The sequence below is a fragment of the Meriones unguiculatus genome, chromosome 5 (assembly GCF_030254825.1).
Source record: "Meriones unguiculatus strain TT.TT164.6M chromosome 5, Bangor_MerUng_6.1, whole genome shotgun sequence".
NCBI lineage: Eukaryota > Metazoa > Chordata > Mammalia > Rodentia > Muridae > Meriones > Meriones unguiculatus.
Window position 1 is genome coordinate 5,052,578 of NC_083353.1, and position 17,368 is coordinate 5,069,945.

The 17,368-nt window shown below is 38.4% G+C and overlaps 1 protein-coding gene across 4 annotated transcripts in view; it reads right to left on the minus strand.

Moving 5' to 3' along the window:
• Lrrtm4 (leucine rich repeat transmembrane neuronal 4) overlaps positions 1-17,368 on the minus strand; it is an 822,187-nt gene that overhangs the window by 659,169 nt on the left and 145,650 nt on the right. The window lies entirely within an intron of this gene.

Genomic DNA, 17,368 nt, shown 5'->3' on the forward strand with positions numbered 1-17,368 from the left:
TTACTCTTGTTCTGATACTTTCAGGTTTCAGAGTTGATAAGCTACCAGTGTATAGACATATTCTGCCTATCAAAGCTTATCTGGGGACTGCTTGGCCTCTGATCACATTATCATACAGAAAAAAAAAACCCCACCAAGTGCATGCACACAAATGTATACATAATCAAATAGAAAAAAAAAAAAAACTGTGGTACCTAGAAACATTATTTGTGAATTCGTGACATCTATCTTCTGTGTCTCTTTGCTTGATAGTTTGCTCTATACAGACCCTCTGCAGTCAACAGGAGGAAATCCCTTCTAACAAACCCCAAATCTAAACCATTTCACCTGTCTATCATCCTTCACGAAGTTGTTTTGCTGGATAATCCACACCAGAATGCAAACCATATTTTAAATCTTTGCCAATAGATGCATGTGGAGGAGATAGTCACCTTGCTTCTTATTATTGTTCTCTTTACTAATAAATATTTTTTAGAACAATCTGTAAACTATCCCCAGTACTTTTATTTCATCCTGTTGTGAATGGCACTCCCTGTTTCACAAGTGAGAGCCACAGCTACGCAGCTATAGCTTCCGTGTTACAGCCATGCCTCAGTTTGCATGTCCTCAGTTTGCATGCCTTCTCATGGTTCTCATCCTTTTCCCAAAGAGTTCGTTATTTTGAGACGGCCACTGTATTTTTTGTTTTGATTTGTTTTTATCTACCATTCAATGATACTGTTCCCCTTCCACAGTCCATGCTTCTCTCTCTGTTGCCTACAGCTGAGTAATTGGATCTACAATTTTCTCTAATGACTACTGCTGAGTAATTGGCCCTTCAATTCATTCAGCTTCCAAGATGGAAAGACTCAGAACTGTCTTTGGCTTTATTTTATACATCCCAGAGAGCATCTATCAGCATGAGCGTAGGTGGTTTATAACACACACACACACACACACACACACACACACACACACACACACACACTTCTCTCCTAACATTGATATAGCAAATGTCTGAGTTGAACCCCAGAGCATTTTCCTGGATAAGTAAGGGATCACCTGACAATTCACCTGCTTCTTATCTCCATTTTTCCTCTGCAACTTTAGTCTTATGGGATCGTGGGACAGCCAGAGAGGGACAGATGTCCTCATTTCTGTGCTGTAAGCCATTTGCTTACCAGAATATAGTCTATGAGAGGTCTATGAGCTGGTGGTTCATATAAACTCCCAAATTCTAAAGCTTCCTCTCTCTGCTTCCCTCCTGTTGAGACAATAGCTTCCTCCCCATTCCTAGAACATACCAAATATACTTCTACTTCAGAAGTTTCCATTTTCATTCCTGCTTATTAAAAGTGGTTATTCCGTTTCCTGGGCAATATATTTTCTGCAAGAAATATGAGATAATGATGTTATGTAAATGTTTAAATGTTTCAAAGATAAACTGAAGGCTACTATTTCCTGGTGAGTAGAAATTATAACAAAATTAAAATTTGATTGCTTATAAGTAGTTTTCTTTACTCAAGTGTCGTTCTCATGGCTATTTTACACTTCATATGCTTAGATGTCTGGTTTCTAAAGGAAAATTATGGTTCACAATAAGAGTATTTATTATTTTGACATTCATAGAAAATGTTGGCGCATTATACAGTATAGGATAGTTCTCAGAGGTGGCTCTTGAAATCAGAATGCCTGGAAACCTGTTAACACTGCAAACGTTCATACCTCACCAGCGTTGGTTAATCAGAGAATCTGGTACAAGGCCCAAGGCCTGCATTTTATGAGACCGCAGAAGAAAGATGGTGTATCATGGCATTCTAGAGCCACCATCCCAGAACGTGGGAATGCCACCTGCATGGACTGCCTATGTGGTTTATCTCATCTGTAGTTATATTGGGGATTCAGGAATTTGAGATATGATGATGTGTAAGTACTTAGCATGCGAATCTCTGGGAGATTCCATTATTTTCTATCTGTATAGTTTTTGAATGCTTGTTACTTATAACATCCCCTTCCCTGAGTGTGTTATACACTTATTCTATGACATTTCAGCAAATTTTTTTATTGGTGAGTGATTGACTCTAAATTGGTACCTTTCCAATCAGAGAAAGTCTAATATATGATGTTTAAACTTAATGTATTTGTGACTGTACAATACTGGAAAACTCCATAAAATCAGACGTGAGTTATGCACATTACTTAGGATAGGGATTGGTGGATGTAACTTTTGTTGCTGGGTCATTGAGCATTGGGTCAATGAGTCATTGACATAATCCTGGTGATAAGGAGTAGACCAGACTATCCTCTGCCACCAAACTAGAGGTGAGAGGTCTAGGTGGACAAACAGAATTTCTGACTTGCAGTATTTTCAATTTATAAAGACAATCCCATAGACAGATCCAGAAACCAACCTGATCTAGATAATTCCTCATCAAAACTTTCATCCCAGCTCATTTCACGTTGTATCAAGTTTATCATTAAAATTAATCAGCACTTGAAAGGAGGACCCTGGTTAAGATGATCAATCCTCATTCAAACCAAATGTCAAACCAGATGTACATCCGAAGAGGAAAAAAAGAGGGAACAGGACAGGAACCTACCACAGAGGACCTCGCAGAGTATCAAAGCAGATGCTGAGACTCATAGCCAAACTTTGGATAGACTGCTGGGAATGTTATAAAAGAAGGGGGAGATAGAAAGACCTGGAGGGGACAGGAACTCCACAAGGAGAGCAACAGAACCAAGAAATCTGGGCACAGGAGTCTCTTCTGAGACTGATACTCCAACCAAGGATCATGCATGGAGATAACATGAAACCCTGGCACAGATGTAGCCCATAGCAGCTCAGTGTCCAAGTGGGTTTCCTAGTAATGGATGGGAACAGAGACTGTCTCTGATATGAACTCAGTGGCTGGCTCTTCGACCACCTCCCCCTGAGGGAGGTGCAGCCTTACCAGGCCACAGAAGAAGACTATGCAGCCAGTCCTGATGAGACCTGATAGAGTCAGATGGAAGGGGAGAAGGACCTCCCCCAAAAGTGGACTTGGGGAGTGGCATGGAACGTGATGACGGAGAGCTACAGCTGGGATACAAAATGAATAAACTGTAATTAAGAAAAAAATAAATAAATGTTTAAAAAGAATGAAAAAATTAATCAGCACTTCACACACACACACACACACACACACGATTCTGGCTGTCCCTAACCTGTGACTAGTCTATTGACACAGAGATCCTCAGTATCCACTTATCTTCACCTTCTCAGTCATGGAATTATAGGTGTTTGTTATTACATGCACAATTACTCTGGTGCTGAGTTTCAATCTCAGGTCTTGAAACTTGTGCTTGCAAAGTAAGCTCTTTATCCAGAGAGCAAATGACTTTTGATATTTCTAGTAAGAATGACACATGGAAGCCTTATAAAATTGGACTGAGCTTCGTTAGTCCTACCGTGAGGCAGGTCCTTATTCCCTAATAGCTCCATGGCTTACACAATGTACTTAACTACCATCTTGTTGAATCCGAACTCAGACTAAGCCTTTAGTCTACAATGATCATCACTAAATATTATTCATTGTTGGCTTGAGATTTTGTTTAGGAGGCAATTATTTCTATTTCTCACCACTTAAATGAGGAGATACAAATTTTATGAAAGGAAGTTTAGTATCCATTTTCTTTTCTAATCATCAAGAAGATGTTTGTAGCATTTTTATATCGTTTTAAGAACAGCTTGCAGTTAAGTAGGGCACAATGTTCTGCTTCATTATTACCATTTAAAGGATCTGCTATTGTATTCAACTCAAACAGTAAGTCGTGTTTCCTAGAGAGATAAGATGCTGCCATTTCTATTGTGGTTTATTGTGGTTTATATGGAGAAAGACCCTTAAAACAGTCCTCATTACACCATAACTTCAGGCTGATATTGTGGTTTGTGATTCAGCAAGCAATCTCCTTCACAATATGGTCACAGAACTAATTGGTTGAAATGAAAAGCAAATTTGAAATTGTTGTATTGTGCATTGGGGGGAAAAGCACACTCTTTCACTGACTGTGGTCTCTAATTTTCCCATCATCCTTTCTTGGATGGCTGATACTTAATATAAGCAGAGTTTTATGCAGTTTGGTGCACCTGTATTTCACAGCGGTAATTTTTAAATCTATTAAATTTTAACAAACACTAGACCTTCTCTGTTGGACAGTTTGGATTCGGCTTCAGAAAATGAAAAAATTCAAATCTGTTAGTAGCCAAACCAAAACACCTTTGAAAGCTTAGACTAATGGAAGGTGGCTTCAGAAGAAATGCTGTGTACCCAGTGAGTGAATACACCACGTGCCAGTCATAATTGTATTATGGTGTCTCAGTACTTCTGCTTAACGAAGGATCACATGAACTCAGGAGATGTAAGGTTTTCTTTCAACTCCCACATTTCTATGAAGAAAATAGTAGAGCCACGGTTAGACTCAGTTAACTCGACCCATCATGCCATCAGCAAATCTCACAGGAGAGGCGGGGAGCTAATTAAAAGGCCACAGGGAGCTTGTAAGCAGGCGGCAGCAGCATGCAGTAAAAGGAAAAAGTGAAAGAAAATAGCATTTAGTGAAGCAACAGGAATTACTGGGCATCTGGCATTTGATGTTTCTGTTTTTAATGAACTCCTTCCATGATCTATGTTCTAGACCATTGCATTTTCACATGATTGGTAAGTGTGATAATGTCACTTTTAAAGGTAGATTTATATACTTATTAAGCACTATGCAATCAACTTTACTAAATAGCAGGTGTAAGCTATGATTTAAATTACTCTTAAAATGTAATTTTTTAATTCTAATATAAAAGAATCTCAGCTTCTGCAGATGTTTGAGTTGAAAGCTTCCACTTTATCAGTCTCACTCCAATTGCAGCCAAATTAATGCTATTTACTTTGATTTATGAGCAATAGGCTAATTTTGACTTGAAGCCCTTTGGGAAATTTTATAGAGCCCAATAGAACTGTTAAATGCTTAGCTTTTACAAATAGCATTGGAGTGGTGGAGGAAGCCTCCTGAACACAGCAAAAACATGTGTTCAGTATAACATGGCCCTCTTTCTGCCACCTGGCCTTAAATCCTTTTGCCTAGTCTGTGGCATAATATGAATGTTTCTTTTTTTCTTTTTTTTTTTTTTTACTGTTTGACTAGAGCTTTATGTGGAATGTGTTTCTTTTCTTTTACATATTTTTCTTTTTTTCTAATTTTGAAAAGTCATTTAGCTCAGACCTATTCATGTTCAATATTTAAACCTTCAGGACTGCCTTCCAGTTATCCAGAATAAATTTAGAAAAAGTGCTGCTCTAGCACAGCAGGACAGTGTTTGACATGATAATGAATAAATGGGTCAAAGTAGAATTTGGGGGACAATAATCAGCATTTTATTAGTGTTGAACAATCCCAAGTCTATTTAGAATCTTGTTGTGTATCTACCAAAGAGTGGACATCCCTCTACTCTTCTCAGTTAGTAAGGTCCTCTTATCTTTCTTTTCAAGATTTGTATTCATTTCAATAATTTTTGTCTGCTCAAATGTGTAGCACTCCAGTACATAAAGGTCTTTGAACATTTCAAAAAATGAGAGTTCCATATATGCATAAAATTTATTTGTAACAAACCATCCCCATTTTCTCCTTCCAGCTCCTCCCCTCTTCAGTACTTTTCTCATCTAACTTCATGTCCTCCTTCCTTTGGGGTTATGACCCAGAGTACAGTTGGTGCTGTCTGTATATCCGTGGATGTTGGAATATCTATTAGAATATAGGTAGCCTTTCATGTCCTCTCTTCTGAGAGTCCATCAACTGCCAAGAGCTCTTCAGCTAGGGGTGGGATTTCACTTGCACCTCCACAATTCATGCTGAAATTGCCCTTGTGGCAATTTAATGCATGCATTCACAGATATTGTATGCAACAGTTATGTTCCATTAATACTGTTTTACTGTAGACATCTTTTACTTTGGTTCTTTCAATCTCTCTTTCCCCCTTTTCCTTTTGGAGAGAAAGTTTGGTGTAGATGTTTCATTTAGAATTGAGCAATCCACAGTCTAAAAAAAAAACCCATTTTAGAGAACTATATTACTCTTTTCTTCATTTCTGTACCAAAGCTTGATGTTGAACATTTCTGGTAGATACTGGACAAGAAAATAAAAGAAAAATTGACCTATCAGCATCAGCCAAGGGGAAGAGCCTAGGTCGAGAAGAGAGAGGGAGGGTGGAATTGGGAAAAAAGAAGAGGGAGAGGGCCACAGCCTGGATACAAAGTGAATAAATTGTAATAAATAATAAAATAAAGAAGGAGAAAAAAAAGAACCTCTATCTGCAGTGTTTCATTTACTAATTTTAAATTAATAGAAGAACAAATTTGTAACAAAACAATATAGTTTGGGTAGGCTGCTTCTTGAGACATAGTCTCATGTAATGTAGCTCTTTTTCAAACTAAACTAACAATATACAGGGCTGTGTTGAACTGCTAATCCTCCTGCCTCAGCCTCCCTAAGGTTGAGAATACAGGAGCATTTGAGCTTTCTGAGAACATAATTTTGTGATGATCTCTGATGATTCTCAAACCATTTAGCACACGATGTTGATGAAGTTCAAATATACTGTCAGTATGTTGCAAGGCTAGTCTCTCTCTCTCTCTCCAGCTATACATGGAATAGGAAAATACTTTTCTAAAGCCACAGGAGAAAAGAAAGAAATATTGCATTATATCATTTTAGTACTTTTGACAAACATGACAAACAAAAATATACCTTTCCACTATAGAAAGAAATAACAGGGGGAAAATACTGCCCAGTGCCCACAGTGAGATAAATTCTCCCTCAGCTAGCTACTGGAGCACACCCTCCTAAGTTAACTACTGTGAAACTGGTCAATAAACCCAATCTTTTAAATGGAGAATTTCTAATTGTAGAAAAAGAATTTATTCCTTGGGCTTAGATTATTGAGTTCAATTGTAATTAAAAGTAAATCTTAACAAGAAAACTGCACACAAATTTATACCTGGCTGCTTGCTTTGTGGTGTTAAAGAGAGGGATGGATTTACTTGGGTCTTCTTTTATATATATATATATATATATATATATTATCTTGAAACTGGAACATGAAAAATAATAGTTTGCAAGGAGAAATTAAAAGATATATTAAACCAATAACTTTAGCTCTATGTGAGGTTTATAATGTATTCTAAAATATTTTTCAGTTATATTTATTTATTTTTTTTACAATTTATTCATTGTATATCCCAATTGAAGTCCCCATTCGCAACTCCTATCAATCCCACCCTCCTTCCCTCTTCTCCTCATTCCCTTCCCTTAGTCCACTGAAAGGGAGCCTTCTCCACTATTGCCGTCTGCCCATAGCATATTGAGTCTCATCAGGACTGCCTGGATGCCCTCCTCTGTGGCCTCATTGCTAAACATGGACAATTCATGGAGAGGACCTAGATACTCCTGTTCAGATGTAGCTGATTCACAGTTCATTCTTTAAGTGGGTGCCTGAATAAGGGGTGCAGGGGCTGCTTCTGTCACAAACTTGGTTGCCTGCTCTTTGATCGCTTGTCCTGAAATATTTTTAAGATATGAAATTAAAATGTTATTTTTGCATGGAAGTTTCATTTTTAATTACATATTTGAGCATGGCACAGGTATATGTGCATTTGTGTGTGTGTGTGTGTGTGTGTGTGTGTGTGTGCGCGCGCATGCGTGCTTGGCTACACATGTGGAGGCCAGAAGACAACCTTGACTATCATTCATCAGGTGTTTCTCACTTTGTTTATTTAGACAAAATCTTTTCACTGGCCTGGACTTGAGGAAGAAGGCAAGGTTAATTGCCTAGGGAACTCCTGGGATCCACTTCTCTCTGCCTCCTCAGTGCTGGAATTCCACACAAGTGCTGCCCTACTCAGCTACATTGTGGGAATTGTAAGGGTCAAACTTTTTCTGAATTTTATCAACAATAGAAAAAAAAAATAGACCATGGGAATGGACCAAAAGACCAAATACTCGGTCATCCAGGTCATTCATTATCTTTTATTTTGCGTGTGTCTTAGGAATATCATGGCAATCATTTTATCGACTGAGCCATCTTTGCAACTGCTCCTTAAAATGTTATAGATGAATCAATACTCTAGAGTGTGAAACTACAGTTATGCATAAGAACACATCTGCTTTTGCCTATGTGATCGTTTTAGCATTGTGTTTAACATCAGTCTGTTGTGTTTTTTTTTTTTTTTTTTTTTGTAATAATAAGTCACCTGTAAGTCCTGGCAGCAAGATTCTTGGCAAATATCATTATGTGCATTAAATAGACTTTGAACATTTCTGCCTGATATTCTTCAGGCTGTTTCAGTGCCTCTAAAATGAAACTTAGACACTTTTATATAGCCTTTGTCCAAGATTTTTGGGAGTTCCTTTTTGAAGAAATAGAGATTATCAAATATCTAGAAAAAATTAAATATAATTGGTACCTGAGAACTGTTCCTTTAATCCAACTCCATCACCTGTTTTCTTACTGTTAATATAGTTTGGAAGAAAGTTTGTAAATCAGGCTGTTGATATACAATACATAGAAACAACCATGTTTATCTCAAGGGATGAATGTACAAAGGAATAATTGTGATGTACACATTCATGACAGTATGATATTCAGGCTTAAAATAGAACCATATCTTACCACTTGACTGTTAAAAAGAAAGAGAAGTGAGTTGCATAATCTTACTTACATGAGGAGTTGACAGAAGTAAAATTAACAACAAAATTGGTCAAACAGAGGTAAGTATGTGAATGGGCAGATGGATATAATTCCAGTATAAAAAAAAACTCCATAGCTATACCATGTAGTGTGAGGCTATATAACACCAGATCCAGATTCAAAAGTTTTGTTTAACCAATCAATTTAAATTTGGTCCCTTTGGGAGATACATATTATGACAGTCTGTCTCACTATTGTAACAATTTTGCCTTTTGTATCTCCTGAGGATATATTGTAAATCTCAAATGTAAACAGTAACATTCACTGGAAAATGATAAGAGCCCTCTCTACTGAGACACTTAGAAGATTACTAACCTTGTAAAGAAAGATACTTTCATCTCAATATGTTCAATATATGAAGTTGGTTTGTAGTGTGGCTACATTTAAATGCTGCTTCTGTTTAATATGGTGATATTTTCCTGGCTTCATTTAAAATTTTTAATTGTTTTTTAATTATTAATTACACTTTATTCACTTTGTATCCCCCCTGTGGTTCCCTCCCTCCTCCCTTCCCAACCCCTCCCCTCCTCCACCCTCTGCATGCATGCCCCTCCTCAGTCCACTGATAGGGGAGGTCTTCTTTTCCTTCCTTCTGATCCTAGTCACTTAGGTCTCATCAGGAGTGGTTGCACTGTCTTTTTCTGTGGCCTGGTAATGCTGCTTCCCCCTCAGGGGGAGGTAATTAAAGAGCAGGCCAATCAGTTCATGTCAGAGGTAATCCCTGTTCCTATTACAATGGAACCCACTTGGATACTGAACTGCCATGGGCTACATCTGTGCAGGGGTCTTAGGTTATCTCCATTCATAGTCCTTAATTGGAGTATCAGTCTCAGGAAAGAGCCCTGTGCTTAGATTTTTTGGTTCTGTTGCTCTCCTTGTGGAGTTCCTGTCCTCTCCAGATCTTACTGTTTCCCACTTCTTTCATAAGAATCCCTGCACTCTGCCCAAAGGTTGCCCATAAGTCTCAGCATCTGCATCAGTAGTCTGCAGGAGCGCTTCCTCAAGATCCAGCTATACCACTCCTAGGCATATACCAAGAAGAGTCTCAAGTACACAGTAAGGACATTTGCTCAACCATGTTTGTAGCAGCCTTATTTGTAATAGCCAGAAGCTGGAAACAGCCCAGATGCCCCTCAGTGGAGGAATAGATGCACAAATTGTGTTATATCTACACAATGGAATATTACTTAGCAATGAAAAACAAGGAAATCATGAAATTTGCAGGTAAATGGTGGGATCTGGAAAAGATCATCCTGAATGAGCTATCCTGGAAGCAGAAAGATGCACACAGTATATACTCACTCATACAGACATATAATGTAGGATAAACCTACTAAAATCTGTACACCGAAAGAAACTATTCAATAGGAAGGACTCTTGCTAAAATGTTCAATTCCTATCCAGAAAGGCAAAGAGGATGGACATCAGAAGAAGAAGAAAAGAGGGAACAAGTCAGGAGCCTAACACAGAGGACCTCTCACATTTTTTTTAATTTTACTCACACATGAATATATTTCCTTTTGTTCCATTTTACTCCTTATATCCTACAATTCTTCCTGGGTCTTTTCTTCCATACCCACCTCACTACTTCATGTCTTCTTTTCTGAAACACACACACACACACACACACACACACACAAACACACAAATATACAACCTACTGAAACCAATTGGTTTGCTGGATGTATATCACTATACGGCTGTCCATTGTAACACATGTAACCTAGCAGGAGCCCCACACTAGAAAAAATTGAAATTGACTCTCCTTCCTCCAGAACTATCATCAGCTGGCCCTACCTTCAAAACTAGCAGTAGGATCATGCTAGAACATTGACTAGATAGAGTTTGTGTGGGTCGTGTGTAGAAATCACAGCTATTGAGAGCTCATGGGCACAAGTACATGTTGGACCTGGAAGACACTATTTTGCTCTGGTCTTCTTGGACCTCTTTCTTACAATTTTTCTGGCCCCTCTTCTTTGAAGCTCCCTTAGTCTTTAGGGAAGGCTGTGATATAAATGTCTCATTTGGGAATGAACACTCCATAGACACTTGTTCCTGTACTTGAGTCATCTGTGGTTCTCCCTGTTAAGCTCTATTCATTCCAAAAGGGAGCTTCTCTGATGAGGGATAGAAGCTGAGCTAATCTATGGGTGTGAGAATAAGTATTTATCGGAGTATTACATCGATTCCTCTTGCCTCCTTCATAGCTATGACTGAATGTGCCTCCTAATTTAGTGAGATTTTAATAGCTTAAGACTTTTATATTTGAATCTATATCTTAAAGACATAAAAATTCAGCATATTTATGGGACACCACACAATGTTTTGTTAGATGTAGTTATTGTTTAAACCAGGGTAAATGTATCTGTCACCCTAAACGTTCATCATTTCTTTATAGAGAAAACACTCAAAATCCCGAGAACTCAGAATTTACCATGGCTTGAAATATTTATCCAGGCATAATGTTTTATGGACAAAGCAAATTCTGAATTAGGTCTTAAATCCCAATTTGAGATAAGTCATTAAAAAATGCTGCCTCTAATTACAACTTCTCATCTATCTGCTGAGCTCAGAATTTAAATCCCTAAGAAATGTTATATAAAATCAATTCCTAATTTGCAGAAATACTGTTCACGAATAATCCTGATTGTGTGTTTTCACACACACACACACACACACACACACATAAAAAAACTGTATTTACTGAACACCTGACTGGTGTGTTCTTACAAATTACTCATGACCTCTGTGTGCTTCTGGCAGTTAGTGAGCCTTCTTGTCTGAGAAGCACTCTGCCTCTGTGAAATTTGCTTCCCCATTGAGGCTTTGTCATTTTGTGTTGTAATTGCTTTTTCCCATTTCTGTGGTCCCATCAGATAAAGCTCTTCAAAAGAAGAAGTTGTGCCACAGTAAATCCCCAGTTCCCAATCACACAAAACTGAATATATTCAATAAATATGTTTCTATAAAAAACTAGTATCAGTTAAATAGTCAATTAAGAATATGTGTAAAGATTCCCTTGTGTGTGTTCGTTTTCTACTGGCACCGACACTGCGTTCTTAATAAAGACAGAGAAATCGTGAGACAACAATTAGTATTACCTCCAATTTACAAACGACATTCTTCCCCTGTGTGCGGGGCTGTTTATGTGTGTGTTATGCATATGATATATGTAGTATGTATTATGTGTATTGCATGATGTGTCTAGTGTGCCACTGTGTATGTGTTATATATATGGGATGTGTGTGTATGGGATGATGTACATGGAGTATGTGTGTGTGTGTTTGTGTACTGTGCTGTAAGGGTTTTCATATTGTTTGGTTGATCGTTTTAAGCAAAAATTATTTAAATAAAAATTATTGAAAGATTTCATTTAATAAGTATTTGAACTGGGGAGATGGTTCAATAGTTAAGAGTGCTTTCTTGACTCAAGGTCAGTTGCCAACACAATCCAACTCATCACCTACCATATGTAACTTCAGCGCCAACGTGTTGGGTGCCCTCTTCTGGTTCCCTAGGGCCACTGCACACAATAAACGTGCACAAAGCCAAAGGATCTGAGCCCAGGGGTCCTGCAGGGACTGATACACAAACCAAGGACCATGTGTGCAGAGAATATAGATCTGCTCAGATGAGGCCGATTGGCAACTCAGTCTCCATGTGAACCTCCGAATGAGGGGAGCAGGGGCTGCCTCTGTCATAAACTAGGTTGTCTGCTTTTTGATCACTCGCCTCTGGTGATGCAGCCTTGCCAGGACACGGGGGAAGAAGATACAGGCAGTCCTGATGAGATTTGATTAACTATGCGCAGATGGCAGAGAAAGAGAACTCCTTTTTTCAGTGGACTGGGGGAGGGGGATGGAGGAAGAGGGAGGGAGCTTCAGTCAGGATCTATAATGATTAAATTGTGGGGGAAAAAAACAAATATCTTGTACTACATGATTAAAATCCACTTATGAGTGAATACATACCAGTGATGTCTTTCTGGGTCTGTGTTTCCTCAGTCAGGACGATATTTTCTAGTTCCATCCTTTGTTTGCAAATTTTATAATTTCTCTGTTTTGGCACAGACTCAAAGAAGATAAATAACATAGATCATTCAAGAGAGAATACATAAATCTCACTCAGAAGGGCAGACAGAATAGACAGAAGTAGTGGCTGAAAAGAGGGAACAAGATAGGAGAGGGCATGCAGAGAGTTGAAAGGGTCGAGAACACATCTGGGGAGAATAGGGCTAGAGGACAGAAGGCCCATAGAGAAAAGAGAAACTGAGGATTGGGGAATCTCTCTGACAAACTGGAGCTCTGTGTCAGGGTGGGCCATAGAGACTAAAGAGGACACCCGCTAACCAGACTAGTCTCCTAGCAGAGACTAGTCTAACCCACTCACAAAAACTTCTACTCAAAATTTACCCTGCCTACAAGATGGAAGGGATAAAGATAGAGCAGAGATTGAGGGAATGTCCAAGCAATGCCTACCCAATCAAAGACCCATCCTATCAGAGAGTGCCAACCTCTGACACTATGAAGGACGTTCTATTAAACTTGCAGTCAGGAGCATGTCAGAGTTGTCCTCGCAGACAGGCTACTAAGCAATGCCTCAGAACAGATGCCAAGACTTGCAGCTAAACATTGGGTGATGCATAGGAAAAGTGGTAGTAAAGAAAAAAGGACCTGGAGGTAACAGGAGCTCCATAGTCCAACAGCACTAACTCACTGGGGCCCAGAGGGGCTTGCTGAGACTGAAGCATCAACCAAGGACCATGGGGGAACCAGGCTTACAAAGACATAGCAGATGGACAGCTTAGGCCTCATGTGGGTCCTCTAGTAAGGGAAGTGGGGACTTCACTGGATACAGAACACTTGCCAAGTCTTTGATCACTTTTCTCTGGTGGGAGTGCCTTTCCAGGCCACAGGGGGAGAGGACACTCTAAGTCCTGATGCAACTTGATGAGGTAGTCTGGATGGGAAAATGAGCTCCCCCTTTCTAAGGAAAAGGGGATGGGGAGGGAGGGAGAGCTGTGGGACTTGGAGGGGAGGAGGAATGGGGCTACAATAAGGATGTATTGAATAAAATATTTTAGAAATAAACAAATATCATTAACTTCTACTCTATAGTTTTAGAAAATATAACAGAACATTCAATCACCAAACTTTTTTTTCTTTAAAAGGTCTGTCTTTATTTACATTTTATTATCTATGAATTGATGTTGCAATGGACTGAAATGAGTTTAAGGAGAAATGCCTATTAAACTAAAAATAGAAAACTATGTGCTTCATGGGCCCTACCTATATGCAGGTTCCACATGCATGGATTCAGCTAATTACAGATAGAATCACTCAGAAAGATAAAAGTACGTATAAGTAGTGACGAGCTTTTCTGTTGTGTGGTCATAGCCTACATGTGTCAGTGACGCAAGCACTGGCAGAGCACGGAGATCAGACTAGGCATTGCAAATAAGCTGCAGGATGCTTTCAGCAGCGTACGGATATGTGTGCGTGGGTAATATACAAGGACTGCACCCGCTACTAAGAGCAACGCAAGCATTTGCGTGTTGGCATCCTTGGGGTTACTGTGACGGTACCTATGCAGGAGGCTGAGGTAGTGGCAAACTTCTGGGAAGGCTCTCCTCTGCTACGTTCACATCATCCTCATTGATTCACATGAAATCCTAAGTAGAGAAAAGGCTCAGTCTGAAACCCCGGCCTTCTTAAATTTGCAACTGTATGACCTGATCAATCACCGTGAGCAACTACACAAAGTTTATGATAAGAGATGCTTTTAGAATGCTCTAAAGGGGTCTACAGAAAACAAGTGCGTGTGAGCATCTACTGTAAAGTGTCTATCTTCTATTTGTCATTCATCTTCCTGTTATCTATTATATACTGTCTGCTTCTTTATATGCCTATCATCTATTTATTGATTTTCTCCCTGTAATCTCACTGTTATCAACCTAGCAATTATCTTCTATCATTGATTTATGTTCTATTTACTTATCAACATATCTATTTATCTATAATCTCTAATTTTTCTTCCTATCATTTTTATCTATTATTTATCTATTATCTACCTATCAACCTATCTATGCATGTATCTTCTATCTATCAAATATAAACTATCTATTAATTTATCAGCTGTCTACCTCGCACCTATTCCTTGATATATTTATAATTATTATGTCTTCTATTCATCATGTATCTGTCTAGTATCCATCTCTTTTTTATATATCTACCTAGGTTTTATTTACTAATTTATCTGTATCTACCTGTAATCTATCATGAGTCTATCATATAAAAACAGTAAAAAAAATCTCACAGCTTTTTAGAGAAAATATGCAAGAGTATAATCTACATTTATGGTCTTTTTTAAATATAAAAACTTCATAATACAATGGAGAGGAATCAGCAAAAACAGTTTCACACCATGGATAATCTGGGTTTGATACTGGGGAAATTGGGTCAGCCACAAGAGTAGAGAGCCAGATCAATTGTGATTTTAGTCTATTTTAAAGACCTCCCTTCCCTGAAATAACTCCCACACTGGTGCTTGAAACCTCTATTAGATTTCTTAAGCCCTAAAGATTCTGGTCCTCCCATTTCCCTATTAAATTGAAATTGCTTTACAGGATGTAACACCATAGGAAACACTAGCTAACACCTGATCAGGGACTCCTTCCCAATCTGTAAGACAGCTAATTAAGTGGGATCCAGTCCTGTGAGAAAGTCCTTTCAGAATGGGGTGCATATCGGGTGGAGAACCCCAACTGAGAAGGTAGAGTATTAAAGAAAACTTGGTCAGACTGAAGTTTGTCCTACACTTGCATGAACTAGAAATTGACAACCATTGAAAACAATGACTATTCATCAAGAATTATTTAGAATCCATGGAGGTGTATGGAAATAAAATCATCTTCTGGACAATGAAACCTAACAGATGTACCACAATCTCTGACAAAGACATTAGGTTTGAAGGCATCACAGTCTCTTTCCAGATGATTTGTTTGTGTGGTGCAATGGAATACATGACAGTAAACCAGCAGAGAGGCCTCGGTTGGATTTATTCAACATCCATTAAAGACTTACTCCAAAGAAGGTTTGGTGTTCAGGTAAGAGGATGTAACAGATGGGCTAGATATAAGCCTTAATATCAAGACGATTACCAAGACCAGCAATAATACATCATGAATTCCACAGGCTGAATTATATATCTTCTGGATATTATGCAGTCGAACCTCAGAGTATGATGATTATAAATATATCTGTAGGAATGGAAGTCAGTGTGTGGAATGGACAAGAAGACTTCCCCTAGGTAAAGTGGGGGAAACATTTCAGTTTTTAATACAGCCATATTGTAGCAGATTTCATTAAGAGGAAATAAATTTGTCTCTGAACAGAGTAGCAGACAGTACAATACAAGCTTTTTCTCTAAATATGCTACAGCCCTAAAGGATCTCTAAATCTCTACAGCACACTACAGTGACATCTGCTTAGCCACTTAGCAAATATTCTGTATTTGCAAGCATTTTGGAAGCAGCTACCACTGTTTAATTTTGGGATAATGCCTTCTTCACGTACAAAGCCCTGGAGGATTTTAAACAGCCTGCAAGGGGATCTTGATGGCAGTATTTGTAAAGGAGACAATCAGCTGCTTCATATCATGTGCTGTGTCAGTGAAGAACTGAGAAATTCACGCGACATTATACCTGTGCCATCAACAACCATGAGTGTCAGCTTGTACACACAAGCAGTAAGGGTAAGAGCATGCAAAGCTGACAGGACAGTTCCCAGCCCTAAGCGCGAGCAGCTCCTAACTTTGTGTAAGTCTAGCTTCAGGGGATCCAGTGTCTCTGGAATATGAGGGTTTCTGCACTCATGTGTGCCTATCTATAAACACACACTCATAGATACATATAACTGAGAATAGAATAAATAATTTTAAATTAACAGAAATTACAGTGCCTAATGAGGTGTAATTTGGAAAATTATTCCAGATTATTAAAAGTGAAAGCCATTGTTCTTAAATATGTAAAAATAAAAATCATAAATGTATAGATATTTAAATAGCTTAGTTAAACTTTCTGCCATGTAGATTTTTCACAGAACCTTGATTGGTAGGATTCTGAGCTAATTTTCTAGATTTTGCAACAAAATCCTTGACAAAGTCAACTTAAAGGAAGAAAGTTTTATTTTCAGCTCACAGCTTGGGGGACACTCTGTTGTGGTGGGAGAAGCCTTGTATCAGGAACTGAGGCAGCTGGTTCCATTACATTGGCAGTCAGAAAGAGAGAAATGAAAACAGCATTTAACTCCCTTCTTTCTGTGTTATCTGACACCCTCACAACATGGAATAGTGTCTCTCACATTCAAAATGACTCTTCCATGTAGGAACTCCCACATAGACATGATCAAAACTGTCTCCTGGATGATTCTAAATCCTGTCAAGTTAACAATCTATGTCAACATCAAGAAATTCTGAGATAATGATCATTTTAGCTTATGCCTGTGAGGTTTTGATAACTGCCACTTATACTATTTACCAATTTGCTTCTAAGGTGTTTTTTTTTTAATATATCCACTGTTTTTACTGAGATTTTGTCCAATACTTAAAAATTTT